General features: G+C 41.2%; 1 protein-coding gene across 1 annotated transcript in view; it reads left to right on the forward strand.

Moving 5' to 3' along the window:
- Positions 1-16,884, forward strand: part of Opcml (opioid binding protein/cell adhesion molecule like) — a 1,159,039-nt gene that overhangs the window by 179,043 nt on the left and 963,112 nt on the right. The gene's annotated exons all lie outside the window — the stretch shown is intronic.

The following is a 16,884-nucleotide window of genomic DNA, read 5'->3' on the forward strand; positions in this document are numbered from 1 at the left end:
AAATCATTGAATAAATGGATTGATTGATGAATGAATGAATGAGGTTCCAGAGAATTTAAGCAGAGTGTGAGTTGAAGGACTGAGAAAGGTCACCATTTACATTTCCAAACCCAACTGTAACAAGTATGAGAAAGGTACCAGGAGAACTCCTCATAGAATCTCCAGGACTATGTCCAAGACTCACTACACAATCTTAGAACAGTCAAAAATGTTCTGGCCTTCAGTTTTCTTACCTCTTAAATGACAATATTAGTATTCCATTATCATGGAGATTAAATGAGATACTTAGAAAGTATCTAAAACACAGCAGGTGCTCACTACATGCCTGTCTCTTTCATCAGCTGTCCTGTCTAAATATCTGTTTCTTTAGAAAAAAAAATTCTGAAAGCGGGCACTTAGTCTTCTTCATTGGGATCTCCACTAGAATCACAAGCTATCGAGATGAATCATTTATATGGTAGGCCCCAGTTTGGCTAGTTCTCTGTAGGGATGGCAGGGAGCAGCTGGCTTGGCTAAGTATCTTAAGTGCTCAGTCTCCATGCTGATGAGACTACAAAAACAGAAAACTGGAAGGAGTCAGACTGTGCAAATCCTTTGGTCCCTTCTCTCCAAGGAAATCAGTGTACTCACTGTAGTCTTCTCTGCCACTATTGTCCCACTGCTGAGACCCTCACTTGGCAGGCAGGAGCTTGTACACTTCTTCCAACCTCCTTCCTGCAACCATGCCAGCTTCTTCCCAGACTGTATCTTAGGGAATTACAGGGATGAAAACCTTTGAGGATGTAGAACAAACAAAATTTGAAGTATCAAGCTTGCTCCTTCTAACTTTCAGAAGTGACAATGCCTTTTCTATGGACATGGCTATTGGAATGATACCTCCATAGCTCCTTCCCCAAAGGAGCCTTCCCCTAATACAGCCTGAATCATATTATCAACCGCTTATTGCAGACTATGTAGCAGCATACTGTCTCCTCTTCCCTTACTCTACTGACTGATTATTACAGCCTGAGGTTCTTTCAAAGTTTGACTGGGCTACGGTTTTCTGCTGTTCCAGCTTTATGCCTACGGATGAAGAGGCTGTTTATCCAAAGTGTAAATAGGAATAGGTCTCCTGTTTATGTTGATGCTGCTTACCAGCTGAATGACTGCACTGCTGGAGGTGTTGGTGATGAAGGTAATAATTCTGGTTGATGGTGGCCATGGTCTACATGATAGTGACGATGGTGACGAATGTTAGTGATATAGATAGATTGTGGTGGTGGTGATGCTGGTCCTGAACGGTGGTGGATGGGAATGGGTAGTGATTGAGAGTGGTGAATATAAATAAAGTCCATGATATACATGTATGAATCATCACAATGAAACCCATTACATGCTAATTTTTTTTTTTAGGCTTCTTTTTTTTTTTAGTTTTACAAATATATTCTTTTTTTTTTGATTTTTAATATTTTTATTACATATTTTCCTCAATTACATTTCCAATGCTATCCCAAAAGTCCCCCATAGCGCCCCCCACTTCCCTACCCACCCATTCCCATTCTTTTGGCCCTGGCATTCCCCTATATTGGGGCATATAAAGTTTGCAAGTCCAATGGGCCTCTCTTTCCATTGATGGCCGACTAGGCCATCTTTCGATACATATGCAGCTAGAGACAAGAGCTCCGGGGTTCTGGTTAGTACATCATGTTGTTTCAACAATAGGGTTGCAGATCCCTTTAGCTCCTTGGGTACTTTCTCTAGCTTCTCCATTGGGAGCCCTGTGATACATCCAATAGCTGACGTGCACATCCACTCCTGTGTTTGCTAGGCCCCGGCATCGTCTCACAAGAGACAGCTATATTTGGGTCCTTTCAGCAAAATCTTGCTAGTGTATGCAATGGTGTCAGCGTTTAGAAGCTGATTATGGGATGGATCCCTGGATACGGCAGTCTCTAAATGGTCCATCCTTTCATCCCAGCTACGAACTTTGTCTCTGTAACTCCTTCCCTGGGTGTTTTGTTCCCAATTCTAAGAAGGGGCACAGTGTCCACACTTTGGTCTTCATTCTTCTTGAGTTTCATGCGTTTATCAAATTGTATCTTATATCTTGGGTATCCTAAGTTTTGGGCTAATATCCACTTATCAGTGAATACATATTGTGTGAGTTCTTTTGTGATTGTGTTATTTCACTCAAGATGATGCCCTCCAGGTCCATCCATTTGGCTAGGAATTTCATAAATTCATTCTTTTTAATAGCTGAGTAGTACTCCATTGTGTAAATGTACCATAATTTCTGTATCCATTCCTCTGTTGAGGGACATCTGGGTTCTTTCCAGCTTCTGGCTATTATAAATAGGGCTGCTATGAACATAGTGGAGCATGTGTCCTTTTTACCGGTTGGGACATCTTCTGGATATATGCCCAGGAGAGGTATTGCTGGATCCTCCGGTAGTACTATGTCCAATTTTCTGAGGAACCGCCAGACTGATTTCCAGAGTGGTTGTACAAGCTTGCAATCCCACCAACAATGGAGGAGTGTTCCTCTTTCTCCACATCCTCGCCAGCATCTGCTGTCACCTGAATTTTTGATCTTAGCCATTCTGACTGGTGTGAGGTGGAATCTCAGGGTTGTTTTGATTTGCATTTCCCTGATGATTAAGGATGTTGAACATTTTTTCAGGTGTTTCTCTGCCATTCGGTATTCCTCAGGTGAGAATTCTTTGTTCAGTTCTGAGCCCCATTTTTTAATGGGGTTATTTGACTTTCTGGAGTCCACCTTCTTGAGTTCTTTATATATATTGGATATTAGTCCCTTATCTGATTTAGGATAGGTGAAGATCCTTTCCCAATCTGTTGGTGGTTTTTTTGTCTTATTGATGGTGTCTTTAGCCTTGCAGAAGCTTTGTAGTTTCATGAGGTCCCACTTGTCAATTCTCGATCTTACAGCACAAGCCATTACTGTTCTATTCAGGAATTTTTCCCCTGTGCCCATATCTTCAAGGCTTTTCCCCACTTTCTCCTCTATAAGTTTCAGTGTCTCTGGTTTTATGTGAAGTTCCTTGATCCACTTAGACTTGATCTTAGTACAAGGAGATAGGAATGGAACGATTCACATTCTTCTACATGTTAACAACCAGTTGTGCCAGCACCATTTGTTGAAAATGCTGTCTTTCTTCCACTGGATGTTTTTAGCTCCCTTGTCGTAGATCAAGTGACCATAGGTGTGTGGGTTCATTTCTGGGTCTTCAATTCTATTCCATTGGTCTATTTGTCTGTCACTATACCAGTACCATGCAGTTTTTATCACAATTGCTCTGTAGTAGAGCTTTAGGTCCGGCATGGTGATTCCACCAGAGGTTCTTTTATCCTTGAGAAGAGTTTTTGCTATCCTAGGTTTTTTGTTATTCCAGATGAATTTGCAGATTGCACTTTCTAATTCGTTGAAGAATTGATTTGGAATTTTGATGGGGATTGCATTGAATCTGTAGATTGCTTTTGGCAAGATAGCCATTTTTACAATGTTGATCCTGCCAATCCATGAGCATGGGAGATCTTTCCATCTTCTGAGATCTTCTATAATTTCTTTCTTCAGAGACTTGAAGTTTTTATTATACAGATCTTTCACTTCCTTAGTTAGAGTCACGCCAAGATATTTTATATTATTTGTGACTATTGAGAAGGGTGTTGTTTCCCTAATTTCTTTCTCAGCCTGTTTATTCTTTGTGTAGAGAAAGGCCATTGATTTGTTTGAGTTAATTTTATATCCAGCTACTTCACCGAAGCTGTTTATCAGGCTTAGGAGTTCTCTGGTGGAATTTTTAGGGTCACTTATATATACTATCATATCATCTCATGCTAATTTTTAAAATGAAAATTTATACATAATTATGTATAAACCATACATAAATCAAATATATAAAATCATATATACACACACATATATGTGTGTACATATGAGGGAACTGAACAAAGAAAGAGTTGCTATATTCTGTGGAGTGAACAAAGATTCAAGATGATTCCTGGATTTTGTCCCGAGTTGATGTAATCGGCTGACTGTAGAGACAGTTACTGCGATGGGCACATAGCAAGGAAGATGGCTGTGTTTGTATGTCTGGAGATGAGGTGGCAGGCTCTAACTTTATGCGTGGCCATGTAGCATTAAATATTTGAATTTTAACTTGATGTAGGCAAGAAAAAGCATTGGACTGAGAATATAAATTTGGGAATAACACAAACATAAACTGAATTTAAAAGCACAAGAGTGCATAAGGCTGTCTCATACAGGGTCTGACAGAAGAACTGAGGACAAAAGATGGAAATACTTTTTAGGTCAGGAAGTGAATGGGGCTACAATTGCACAGAAAGGACCAACACTAGCAAGCAAATAGGCAGTGGTTCTATAAAAGTCTGCAGAAGAACACAGTCAGACCCATATGCCTGTGACTACTGCAGCTACATATTTAACTGTGCATTCAAAATATTTAGAAATAAATTGTCACTGCACTAAACAACCTTAGGCTCTTTTCTTGTCCCAATCCCTTAAACACTATACCACAGAGGTTATACATGGAGCATTTACCCAATGTGATGGATCACAGGCAGAAGCATTATTCACAGGAGGATTGTGTAGGCTACATGCAAATGCTATATTATTGAACATAAGTGGCTTGACCGTCTGCAGATTTGGGGTCCACAGCAGGTCCTGGACCAATGCCCACAGATTCCAAAGAGCACCTGTATTTCTTGTAAATGCTTCTGAGAAGAAAAACACAATAGGAAGATGAAATGACTTTTGGCAATTTGGCGAGATGGAGTAGCTGATGACCTCGATAAGAGCTGTTTTGTTGGGATGGACAGAGTTGAGAGCTCAATTGCAGTGGGTTCAGAAGGGAATGGGAGGTGAGAGAGGGGAGAGATGGAGAGTATAGACAACGCTTTCCTCAATCTGCTCCTAATTACACTTAGTCCTATACCACAAAAGCTAGATATTGACAAGACTGTGAAAGGCCATTTGCTGTTCCCAAAATAACTGTGGCAAATGGGGGGAAAGCCAATTTTGTGGTCCAGCTTTGTAACTCAGTCCACTTTTAAACAACTTTCATTATCAGGAAGTTATTGCTTCTATTGACCGGAGAAATGTAAACTTGTTTTCACCTTATGGAGGCCAAAGCATGCTAAGCTTCATTAGTATAGCACTCTGTGCTCATATGGCTTCAGAGCCCCATCTTTCTACATCAGTCTACACTCACCTCTTCCTAAGTGATGTGCTATGTGAGCCCAGAAAGCACTGTGTGTGCTCCTTTGAATGGTGGAAAAGGGCTGGCTTAGTATTATTTGATGTTGCTCCAATACATGATCCTGGTAATAGACAAAGAACATACATGATTTTGCCTGTTTTCTGTAGCTAAAAGTTAAAAACAGCATGGTGCCAGCCTCTGACTAGGGTCTCCTAGCTACCTCACAGCATGGGGAAACAGCATGGGGCAGCAGACAAGTTCAAAGGAGGCTAAGCACTTGGGTCGTTTTATTTCACAACAACCTGCTCTTGTGAGAACTTACTGGTACTATGGAGCTGTGTTAATCCTTCCAATGGTGGTACTGTATGACCTAATCTTCCAGTAGGCACCATCTCTTAAAGCTCCAGACACCTCAATACCCAGTGATCTGGGGACAAAAAAATACATGAGTCTTTACTTGCAAACCACACCTCAATTATGAAATTGGTATTTCCTTATCTAAGTTTGCTTGCTCTTGAGTGTCTATGTGGAGAATGTGATATTTCAGGTCAAAGCAGTAGTTTGGGAAATAAAATTTAATATTCTCTTCATCTGCGGCCACTGTGCCTTAACTCAGCTCTTATTTTGGTGGGGTAATAGTCCCAAGCTATTATTTGTTCGACCTTCACATCCTGCCTCTCCAGTTCTGGAAGGAAGATAAATGCTAATTTCTTTACAAATGCCTTGCTTTCTCACAGCCTACTGGTGTTCTCAACCTAAAGGGGAAAAGAGTCAGGATGATTCTTCATTAGAAGTATGCTATTAAAATTGTCAGTTTCTTGAAATACATGGTTGAAAAAAAACATCATTTTTCCCCCCACTGTGTGTTTCTCTAAACTATAGACCTGTCACCAGGCAGTGTTCTCACATGTGGGTACAGAGAAACTGTGGGAAGATCCAAGTGGCACTTAAATTACATTCTCCCTTTGATTCTGAAGACATTTAGTGCCATTTAGCAGAATTCCAGTGCAGTTGGTTCCACAGAAGAGGGGGCTGTCCTTTCAGAAGAGCCAGTGCTGTGGTGACTGAGGAAAAGAAATCAAGCCACCAGAACAGAAGGGCTGGCTTTTCTATCAAGATCCTCTTGGAATTGAAAGAAGGAAGGACTCCATGAGTCCACATGTTCGGTGATGCTGTTAACTGCTTTGCATTTGCTCCAGTGTGGGGCAGACTGAGCAGCCCTTATTTGCCCTATCCCCTGTTGGGTCCCATGACATTTTTGGTAAGAAGTTATTTCTGCAAATAATACGAGGGTAAGAGGAAAAGGGGGACACATTTCTTACAGAGAAAAATGTTATTCTTTCCGTCTGATAGTTTTTGAAGAGAATGTTTTCTGTCCCTAAGTTCTTTTTTGCTGACTACAGGGTATACCCCATTATTTCCACCTGGGACCTACGGGGAAGGTGATGGGTGTTCTTCCTGTCACAAACCTTAGCGAGAGAAAGAGCCTCCTCAACGATGAGGGTGGATAGAGAGTGCATAAAATCTGTAGGGAAGAATAGCACCAGATTTGTAGTTGCCTTGGTGAACAGACGCCAAAAACTGTGGAGATGTAGGTCAGTGCCATTGAAAAGGAAAGGCTCCCTGGAATTCCTTGGCCAGGCATAGCTGATCTTTTACTGAGAATGGCAGTTCCAGATAGAGTAGAGCTAGCCCAGAGTCCAGCATTCATGTGTTCTGCTTGCCCTTCCTAAGGAACTGCATGTAGAGATTTATTTTTTTTTCAGCTGCATCCCTGGATCAGGCACTGTACTGACTGCTTTTATGTCAACCTGACACAAGCTAGAATCATCAGAGAAAAATGTCTCCATAAGACCAGGCTGTAGGCAGGCAAGTCTGTAGAGTATTTTCTTAATTAGTGATTGATGGGGAAGAGCTCATCCAATTGTGGGTGGGGCCACTCCCCAGCTAGTGGGTTTTATAAGAAAGCAGGCTGAGCAAGCCATAGGGACCAAGCCAGTAAGCAGCATCCCTCCATGGCCTCTGCATCAGTTCCTGCCTCCAGATTTCTGCTCTTATTGCTTTTCCTGATGAACTGTTGTATGGAACTGAGTGAAATAAACCCTTTCCTCTCCATGTTACTTTTGGTCATGGTGTTTCATCACAGCAATAGTAACCCTCACCTTTCACAGCACCTTTCACAGCAATCACCAGAGGATTCTCTAGTGACATTTAAAATAAAAGACGAATGGCTATACAAGAAGCTAGCAGTTTAAAGAAAAATTTCCATAAAACAGCTGACATCAAGATGAAGTTGACTCCATTATAGACTTGTGTGATCCACAGACATAAATATATTGATTTCTAATCCATAGTCAAAGGAACTATAAAATGCCTTGCCAGATGTAGCTAAGGAAATCCCCTTTGCCATTGCCACCCTCTGCCATCTTTGTTTACCCTCACAACAGATTAGATGTACTGAGTAGTCCCCACATGCATTCCTTGCTCTGCAGCTCAAGACACACAAGTATGAAGTGGGCGCAAGTGATACTCTTTAGGGATGTTAGTGAGACAGAAAGATGATCATGTCACTTGGAAAAGCACCAGAGGAACTCAGGCACACAGCTCAGACAAAGCCCTGTACCAGAGAGGGATGTAAAACCCCTATTCACTCTTTTTCTCAGCTGTTGGTTCTGGTTTTCTGCCACTAGATCATGAGGATCATCTCCAGCTTTCTATACAACAATACAGGTGAACAACTATGGGTTAAGTAGTGACTGAAGCTTCCCCAGTAGTGAACATCCCAACATGGTTTGATTCAACGTACACTCTCACCAAGATTTCAGCGTTAAATGAAACCACCATGTATAGTTTCAAGATCTGGAAATGCACCAGGATAAAAATTCAACATAGCCTTTTTCTTTTTATTACTATTCTTATCAAATTCTGCTTCAGTCCATGAAGTCCAGTAACTTCATTATAGAGTTGTCCACTAATCTGTTTGTACATGTCTCTTAACAACATCAGCAGGGAGACTGGCAGGGTACCTCTGAGCTAAATGTCAAAGGAGACTCCTTGCTAAATGCTTGCCCATGGTTACTACATTTGACTATATTACCATTAAAAGTCTTTCCATATTTATGAAAGCGATCTCCTATCAACTCTTAGCCAGCACCTGCTCCATGGAAGGCCTTGTACTAGGCACTGACAGGACTCAATGATGAATTAGGCATGGTCCTTGCTCACAAGCAGCTCACAGATGAGATGTACTAGACAGGATTCAATTGACATCTGGGCTCTGGTGAATCAATGGCTCTCATTTGCAGTCGATCTTATTCATCACAATCATGGAACAGTTAGTGAATGGTCATTGAGCACACACATTCCATAACAGAGACTTTAGTCACAGTGACTAATCAAAGAAGATAAATTCTATGGCTCTTCCTGCCCCGAGTCCTTTCTCCCTCCCTGAGAAAGAACTGCTTTAAAGAAAAAAAAAAAACAGCATTAATAGAAGACATCTATAACTGACTATTAGGTCAAATGTGAGGGGGTACCATTTGTTTGTGCTTCACCAAGTTTTATATATCTGCTTATAATGGCCACCACGTGGCACACTTGTTTTCAGGGTTCCTTTCCTGCCTTTCTTTTCCGTTCATCACTGTCTTTTATGAAGATTGCATAGACTGGATAATCCAGGTGACTGGAGAATTGTTCTCTTTTGCTTCACCTTTTTTTTTCTTTTAAATGTCTTCCCATCCTTTGCTCCCTTTAGTCCATTGTGTAGAATTGTGAGATACTAGAGATATAGCTTCAGTTGTACCAGGTGCAGAAGATGTTGGCTTGCTGGATCTGGACTTTCCAAGTCAAGATAATCTCTGCTTATTTGAACATGAAATTGAGAACTCTCCTTGTGTTTTAATGCAGATGGGACCCTCAGCTGTTAGAATTTACCACATTTCATCTGTATCTTGTTTCCTAAGGCCACATACATCTATAGACTCCTTGTTGCCACAGTAAATACAGGGTAAAACTCTCATAGAGGCCCTTGGATGTCTCATACTGGATTGCCATTATTGATACAAGTCCACTTTTGGTTTGAGTAGCCAAAATATCAATGAGGAACAATCTTGGATCTATACTCTTTCTTGGCTGTGGCTACGGAAATGTCTTTCATGTTAGTCATCTTCACAGAAATATCTTTGTAATCATTGTATGTCAAAGCTAACCAAGTCCTGCTGCCAAGTGAAGTACTATAGCTTTGCTACCTGAAGGGCCAGTAAACAAGGAACTGCTATGGAGAAATATAGAAGAAAGAATTGACTCTCTGGGTACTGGTGCCTTCTGAGACTCCTATATCAGAAACAAATGCACAAATCCAAGAGTATGTTCTCAAGAGCAAACAACAAGATGGTATAATCAATAAATTCCCCAGCAACAAAGAGCAAATGAAAACAGCTTTGTGTTTAACCTAAAGCAAGATTTTTAATTGAGTTTATCATTCCTTCAACTGTAGACATTATGTACCCCAAACACCCTTTAAAATAATATAAAACTATTCCATCTGGAAGGCTTCCAGAAGTTCTAGAAGATTGTCTTGAGTAGAATTATAATGAATCAGAAGAGTTGTATTAAAAAAATAAAAGCAACAACTGTGAGTTCATGCGTGCAATAAGCTTGTGGTGTCCTGAAGACTGTATTTCATAGTGTTGCTTCCTCATCCTTAGCCTCTGTACTCTTTCTGGCTCCTCTTTCATATCTTCTTGCAACCTGAGGAGAGAGTCTTGATAAAGACATCCCGTTTAAAGCTAAGCATTCTCATATGATTATTCTTAGTACTTTAGCCAGTTGTAAGTGTCTGAATTGAATGCTGCCTAGTGCAAAAAATTATCTTCCCTGGCCAACATTGAGAGCACCCCAGGTATAAACATAAATATTTAGAAGGCAATTTGAAAGCACAACAATTTAGCAGCAATAACAGTAGTAGCTTCTACCTGTGGCCTATGGTTTGTCCAGCCATGTTCTTTTTTGTTTTTTTTTTTTTGGGGGGGGGTTTATTTGTTTTTTTAAACCATGCTTATAGTACTGGGCATGGATTCAGTCCAAAAGATCAGACCTCAAACCTAACCAGAAAGCAATTGCTTACCTCATAACAGGTATGCCAGTATTGCTGCAGGTGACAGATTTTGCCTGGCATGCCAGTATTGTAGCATAGTACATTTTACAGAGGGTATGACAATTTACCAGCACAAGACTGGCACAACATCAAACATCCAGAATTTTAGTATAGATGTGATACGAATTCATGAGATGTTACCCCTGACAGCTGATAGTTGCTTGGAAAGAAAGAATCATCCTTTAGGGGTGCATACTCTGATTGATTGATTGCCTATATTCCAATGAATGGCTATATACATATCAACAACTCTAGATGAATTTAGTGCATTATTAAAAAGAAGAGGGAGAGGAGGAAGAAAAAAAAGTAGAGAAAAGAGGTGTGGATTGGGTGGTAGAAGTGTGGGGAGAAGATCCAGAATGGAGACTGAAGGTTGAAATCTGGGGTAGATATGATTTTATTTTACTGTATACACATATGAAATTAAAAAAATAAAAACAGTGACTAAGTAAAGTAAAAAGTCACAACACAAACTTATAGTTACCATCAAATCTGACTAGACCTGAGCTTTATTCTATAAATACTTCCCAGAGAGTTTAATTAAGTTATGTAGCTAGTGTAAGGGGCCAAATGTTCCTCAGAGCTCAGGTTTTCTGAAGCAAAATTCCAAGATCTTCTATCTACTGTGAACATTTTCCTTAAGGTCTACTTGGAAATGCACATACCTGAAGTCCTGTCAGTAGCACACTGGTATGCTACAAGCAGATGTGGCTCTGCAGAGGAGACACCCTGTTGGGAGCTGTTGCCTTCATGTTTCTAGCAAACTGTTCAGTTGGCTGCATTTCAAACGCTATATTTGCATTTCTATTCTTCTGAAGTCCCCTCTTACCATTCAGAATCTCTAGATATCAGCATCTGTCTGTTCTCCCTTTTGCTTTAGAAAGCAAGAATTACTCAGCAAACTCCTGGCAATTCTCTCGCAGGTTGCAGCTTACCTAGATGGTGAGGGTCCAGCTGGCTTTCTAGCAGCATTCTACTTAATAATTACAGGTTTTCATTCTGCTTTAAAAGGGGCTGGCTAGCTAACACCAATTAGGAACTCAGGATTCTCCCCAATGATGACTGACAGTGGTCATAGTTGAGGTCTCCGGTGGCTGAGGAGGTCCTCTTTAGGTCATTTCTGTATAAGTGTCTGTATCTAATTAATATACAATCATTATTTGAATAATAACCATATTTCTTCTTAATAGATGTAAGTACATAGATTTACTTTTGAGTCAAGATGTATTTTAGAGTAAACTTTTAGGTTATTCTATCTAAATCTCTAATCTTCTGACTGAAATAGACACCAATACCCAGGGTTCAGGAAACAACTAGTTTTGCTTTAAGTTATTAGTGGGAACAGATCTAGAGGGCTCATACTCACACCATCACACACTGCATGAGGCATATTGATCACTGGAGAGCATTAAGCAGAGTCCAGAGCTGAAGGTGCAATGAGAAATGTCACCGGGGTAATCACAGAAGTCTTAGATAGCTTCTAGCCTAGATGGCATATTAGAAAAACAATAACTGCTTTCTTCTTCCTGGATCTGAAGATTGATTGATAGGATTGTTCTCTATGACCCTGGAGGGCAAATCTAAAAGTGTAAGAATGAAGGTACAAAAACACATCTCAGTTTGATGGGGAAAAAAAGAAATAAAGAAAAAAGAAGACAATGATTGTGGCAGGAAAATGGTATATCCAGGGAATTCCTGACAATAGAGATCAAGAAATGAAGCAAATTTTATTAAGCCAGAAGTGACAGGGTGGAAGGGACTCAGTGTTCACTTAAGAACTGGGCTCTGGCTCTGGATCATTTCCACTTCATGTTCCTTACAAAGAGTTGGTGGCCAAATAAATACTTTTGGGAGACAAACATACTGCATTTCTTCTTGGAGGTATGTGTTCCACGTTAAGAACTGAAGACAAACTAATTTTATTTGTTTGACCCAGGGTTTTTCAAATGCCATTGATGACTGCCCAGTTTTTTAGAGTCCATATTTTAAACACCCATGTAGAAATACTTTGGTACAGATATCTTCTTTCCATTTTATTGTAGATACCAAGAAATCCTGAAATTTGTGGGAAAAAAATAATGTGACTTTGGTGTGATGGAGGCCTGTCTAGATGTGGCACTGTAATGAGAAACTTGATATTCCCAAGCCCTCAGACATGTTATAGGGCCGACTCTACAGCATATTTACTGAGATAAAGGAGATGGTCTCAGTTGTGGAAGTCATTCAGGCTGTGGTGATGGGACAACATAAGCCCATAGAGCTCTGGCAATGCCACATCACTAGTTCTCAGTGTTTCTTTTAGAGCTTCCAAGAGGTCTCCTTTTCTCCAGAAAGCTGTTGCCCTCAATTAAGAGACAAAGATCTGGGCTCCAAGTGCTGATTTGGGTATAAGTTTATTATGGAACCATGCTAGGTTCTGTCATGAATGATGTGATGATGGTGTCACTAAGCTATATCCTCTATGCTTTCTCTAGAGCAAATCCTTAGAAAAAGCCTTTAAGGTTAATTGTCAGATACACGATGCCACCAGGAAGGAGGTCAGGACTTCTGAGCTCTGTGAAGACATGGTGATGGCCATTGTGCTCCATGTGTGAGAAGAGAGTGAGCAAGCTCAATTTGAGAAACTAACCTTCAAGTGTAGGAAAATGAAAGTTTGATATTGTTCAAAGGGAAGAAGGATCTGGAAAATCAGAATGAAACATGGCAGAATTTGTCCTATTTGGTTGATTCCTGGGTAGTGCAGGTGGTGTGGTTAGTAAAATGTCTGAAAGGGTTTAGAGGGTATATTCAATAATTGTGGATATGTGATGAAGAAAGCCCTAGAATTGCCCTTCTACTCTTTGTCATTAGGTCCAGAGACCCATCTCAGAGAGATAGCCAATAGACCCATGTTTTTCTACAGTGATTCAGCAGAAATAATTACCTGGGACTGTGAGGTCTGGCTTCTGGTGCTAGTTCTGAGCCTTGTAGGTGGTTATGCAAGAGTCAGTGAGCCTGGGTTTGGCTCCAGCAGGGTAACCACCCCATGGAACTTGCCTGAGAAAGAGAGCAGGCATTCCCAGCTTTGCTGGTTTACCTTTCAAAAGCATCTCGTTCTTGGGTTTCTTCCATTCTCGGGAAGGCTATTAGGGATTTCATCACATGCTGCTTTGGCAATTAGTTCAGAATAAACTGAGCAGACATGGGGTTTGCTCAGGGACTCCAGCCTGTGCATTTACAGCATTTTTTAAAAAGTGACATAATGACTGTGTTTAAATTGTACAGAGATATTTATAAAAGTGACGGATTTTCAAGCTGTTCTGAGGATATGTAGTACATGAGAGGAGAATGGAGCAGACCTGCCAACCCCCGTAACAGCCCCCTTTGATTCCATTCGTGAAGTTATTGAGCTTCATTTTAAATGCTCATGATTTGTATTAAATCCACTACAGCACCAGGTAGACAGCAAAACGAAACTAATCAAATCTTTAATACTGGTGAGAAAGGTAATCCAGACTCTGATGGTTTTGAAATAAATAACCTGCTTGTTAATAGTTTAGCTCCTGCCCTACCTCAGGGGAGAAAATTTGCTTTCACAATGGGAAACTGCCTCAGAGTTAGACTGTACAGCCCCCCTCTCTGCTCTGAGGCAATTGCAGTGTCAGGCTTGGCTCAGTTTCAAAAGGCCATGTTGCCTGATAAGGTTAATTGATTTCCATTGCTTCATCAAGAAAATTTCATTTTTCCGTATAATGAGGACGGTTTGGGTTGAGGTGGAAGATGGAAAGACTAGTGTCAGTACGACAGTTAAAGGGTGCTTAAGCTCTTGCAAGAGCTAAGGTACATAGTGATTGTGAGTCAAAGCCATGAGGGGCAGGTGGCCACACCAGAGACATGTCCCTTCTTCTCTTGAGACTCTAACAAGCTCTGCTGGAGATGAAGTAGAATTGTCACTGTCTTTACTCAGGTCTTTGATGGCATCAGTAGAGCCCCTGTGGACACGCCGTAAGCTCCAGATTCTCACCACATGGCCCATGTTGAATCCAGCACCATACTGAATCAGTAGAGACCGTTAGTGGATTAACTTGAGGTTTCTGTCCTCGAAAACACAGGACCATGCCCTGTCTCTAAAATAATGCTGCATACCCTCTTTCCTCCTGCTCCACAGGTCCCATGCATCAACCCTAACCTCCCCTGAAGCTCCCTAGGAGATGCCATGCAGTGGGCCTTGTTTATGCATCTGGCATCTGTAGGTGGCAGGGAAATTTGCTCATCATCATCTTGATCAATCTTTGTTGTTGAAACCTCTCAGTGAGCTGCAGGTGATTTTCCCTGCTGTATGTACAGGTAGGGGCAGCCCACTTTCAATTTCTAGTGCCGTGACAGTGGCACTCTATCAAGTTGTAGCTCTGCATAATGGTGAATGTGGGGCATAGTGTTGCAAGCACATGGGGAGTGATGGCCAAACTTGGATATGCAATCCATCTCAGGCCTGTTTGCAGATGTGTTATGTGTCCAAAGCACAACTATTTCCAGTTCATTCCTTCTCTTCTTCCCTCAGGGGTCTCTGAAAAAATGGAGACCTCTAGAGATGGTTGAAAGAAGAGCTGTAAAACTGTAAATGTTTAGTGCAGAACCCTCAGGAAGCTAAGGCCTAGCCAGGGAATATTATAGAGAAGCATTAAAGCGTCTCCGTGATGCCCTGATGGAATGCTTTTGCTGCCTCATTACAGAGTTCAGACTGCTATTGATGAGTCTACCTCTACGGGCCACAGAAAGAGCATATATTCCCCAGGCTCCTATAACTTCCATTCATAGAAGTAATTTTGCAAAGGCATCCTAATGAACATCGGTTCTTTTTTTCTCAACAAAAGACAAGGAAGTCTCCTGAGAGCAGGTGTCTGGATAAGACTTCCAGTAAAGTGATCAGGCCGACATTGTATTTCCATCCCACTTCCCGGAAGCAGGGGAAAGCATTGCTCAAGGTTATCTTCTAGTGACTTGGTCATGTCCAGGGGACAGGAGTGGCCCTAGGAGAGGCAGGTGAGCTGCTTATCAATTCGATTGGTTTATTTTGAGTGCCCATTATCTGCCAGGAAGACAGAATCCTACAACTCCAGAAATGAATCTCACAGCCAGAAGACACACCTGGAAATTATATTCTGGGTGTGTATGAGGGCAGAGACTCAAGTGAACAACTAGTGCCTGGAGTGTTAGTACTGGGGGAAAAAAAGAGTGGAGGGAGAGAAGGTGAAAGAAATTGTAGTTTATAGGCAACATCAGAGAAATGGTTGTGACATTCAGCAGGGACACAAAGTAAGCCAGCCATGTGGCCTTCAGAAGGAGACTCTTCACATAGAGGTAGCCAGTTGCAATTGCAAGGAATATGGATGTCATGATGGCATGAGCAAGATTCCTTTCCTCTTACTGGGTTGCCTAGTCCAGCCTTGATATGAGTGTTGTTTGTGCCTAGACTAAACAATAAATTATGCACACACACACACACACACACACGCACAAACATGATTCCATCATAGAAACAGACACTTAGAAATAAGTGTCCATTTCTTGGGGTTGGCAAGTTGATCTAGGGGCTAGAGCATTCAGTAGTTAAGAGCACTGGATGCTCTTCCCATAGGTCCTGAGTTCAGTTCCCAGCAAACACACTTAAAACAGTATCTGATATCGTCTTCTGGTATGTGGGCATACATGTAGACAGAGTGTTCATATATATATATATATATATGGGTTTCTCTGTATAGCCCTGGCTATAAATAAACAATTTTTAAACCTCTATATTTTCTTATATAAAACTCTGTCACCATGTTTCATACACCACACACACACACACACACACACACACACACACATACACACACATAGAGAGAGAAAGACAGAGAGAGACAGAGAGAGACAGAGAGACAGAGTTTTTAACTACTGAGCTAGAATCACAATACAGAGGTCAACTGCTGGAAAATGTGAGGGTATGGGGCTAATGATTTTTCAGACTGCTTATGATTTCAAGGTGGGACACCTTCCCTTTGACTCCCATTCCTGGACTGTATAGGGTAAGCAGAAATGAAAACAGAAGCTCTTGCTAATGAATGGAGGCCATCACTAAAGATCTTAGGGAACAGCAGTGCAGGAGGCTCTATGGACTGCGTGCAGCATTGAGAGGATAGGAATGGCAGCCAGCAACTTGATTTTCTATCGTAGAGGTTTTGTAAGATCAAGAGCCTTGTTCTGATGAGTCACATTTTATGCTGATCACATGGGCCTCTCCTGTAGTCCTGGTGTGGACAACGTTCTAAGAACAATATAAGACACTATTCTTTCTCTTAAACAGTTGGCATGCTTTTATGAGAAGACAAGAAATCCAGAGCTCAGGACCTGTGACCGTGTGATTATATTCCAGGGGCTTTGGAGATGAGGGTGATGTTCTCTGATAAGATAGCAGAGCAAGCTGGGCTGAAGTCAACACAAGGGATGGCTAAGGTTCAAATACGGGGGATCAAGCAACCAGACCTAGATGGG

Source organism: Mus caroli, unplaced genomic scaffold, assembly GCF_978045245.1.
Source record: "Mus caroli unplaced genomic scaffold, Mus_caroli_1 scaffold_11, whole genome shotgun sequence".
NCBI lineage: Eukaryota > Metazoa > Chordata > Mammalia > Rodentia > Muridae > Mus > Mus caroli.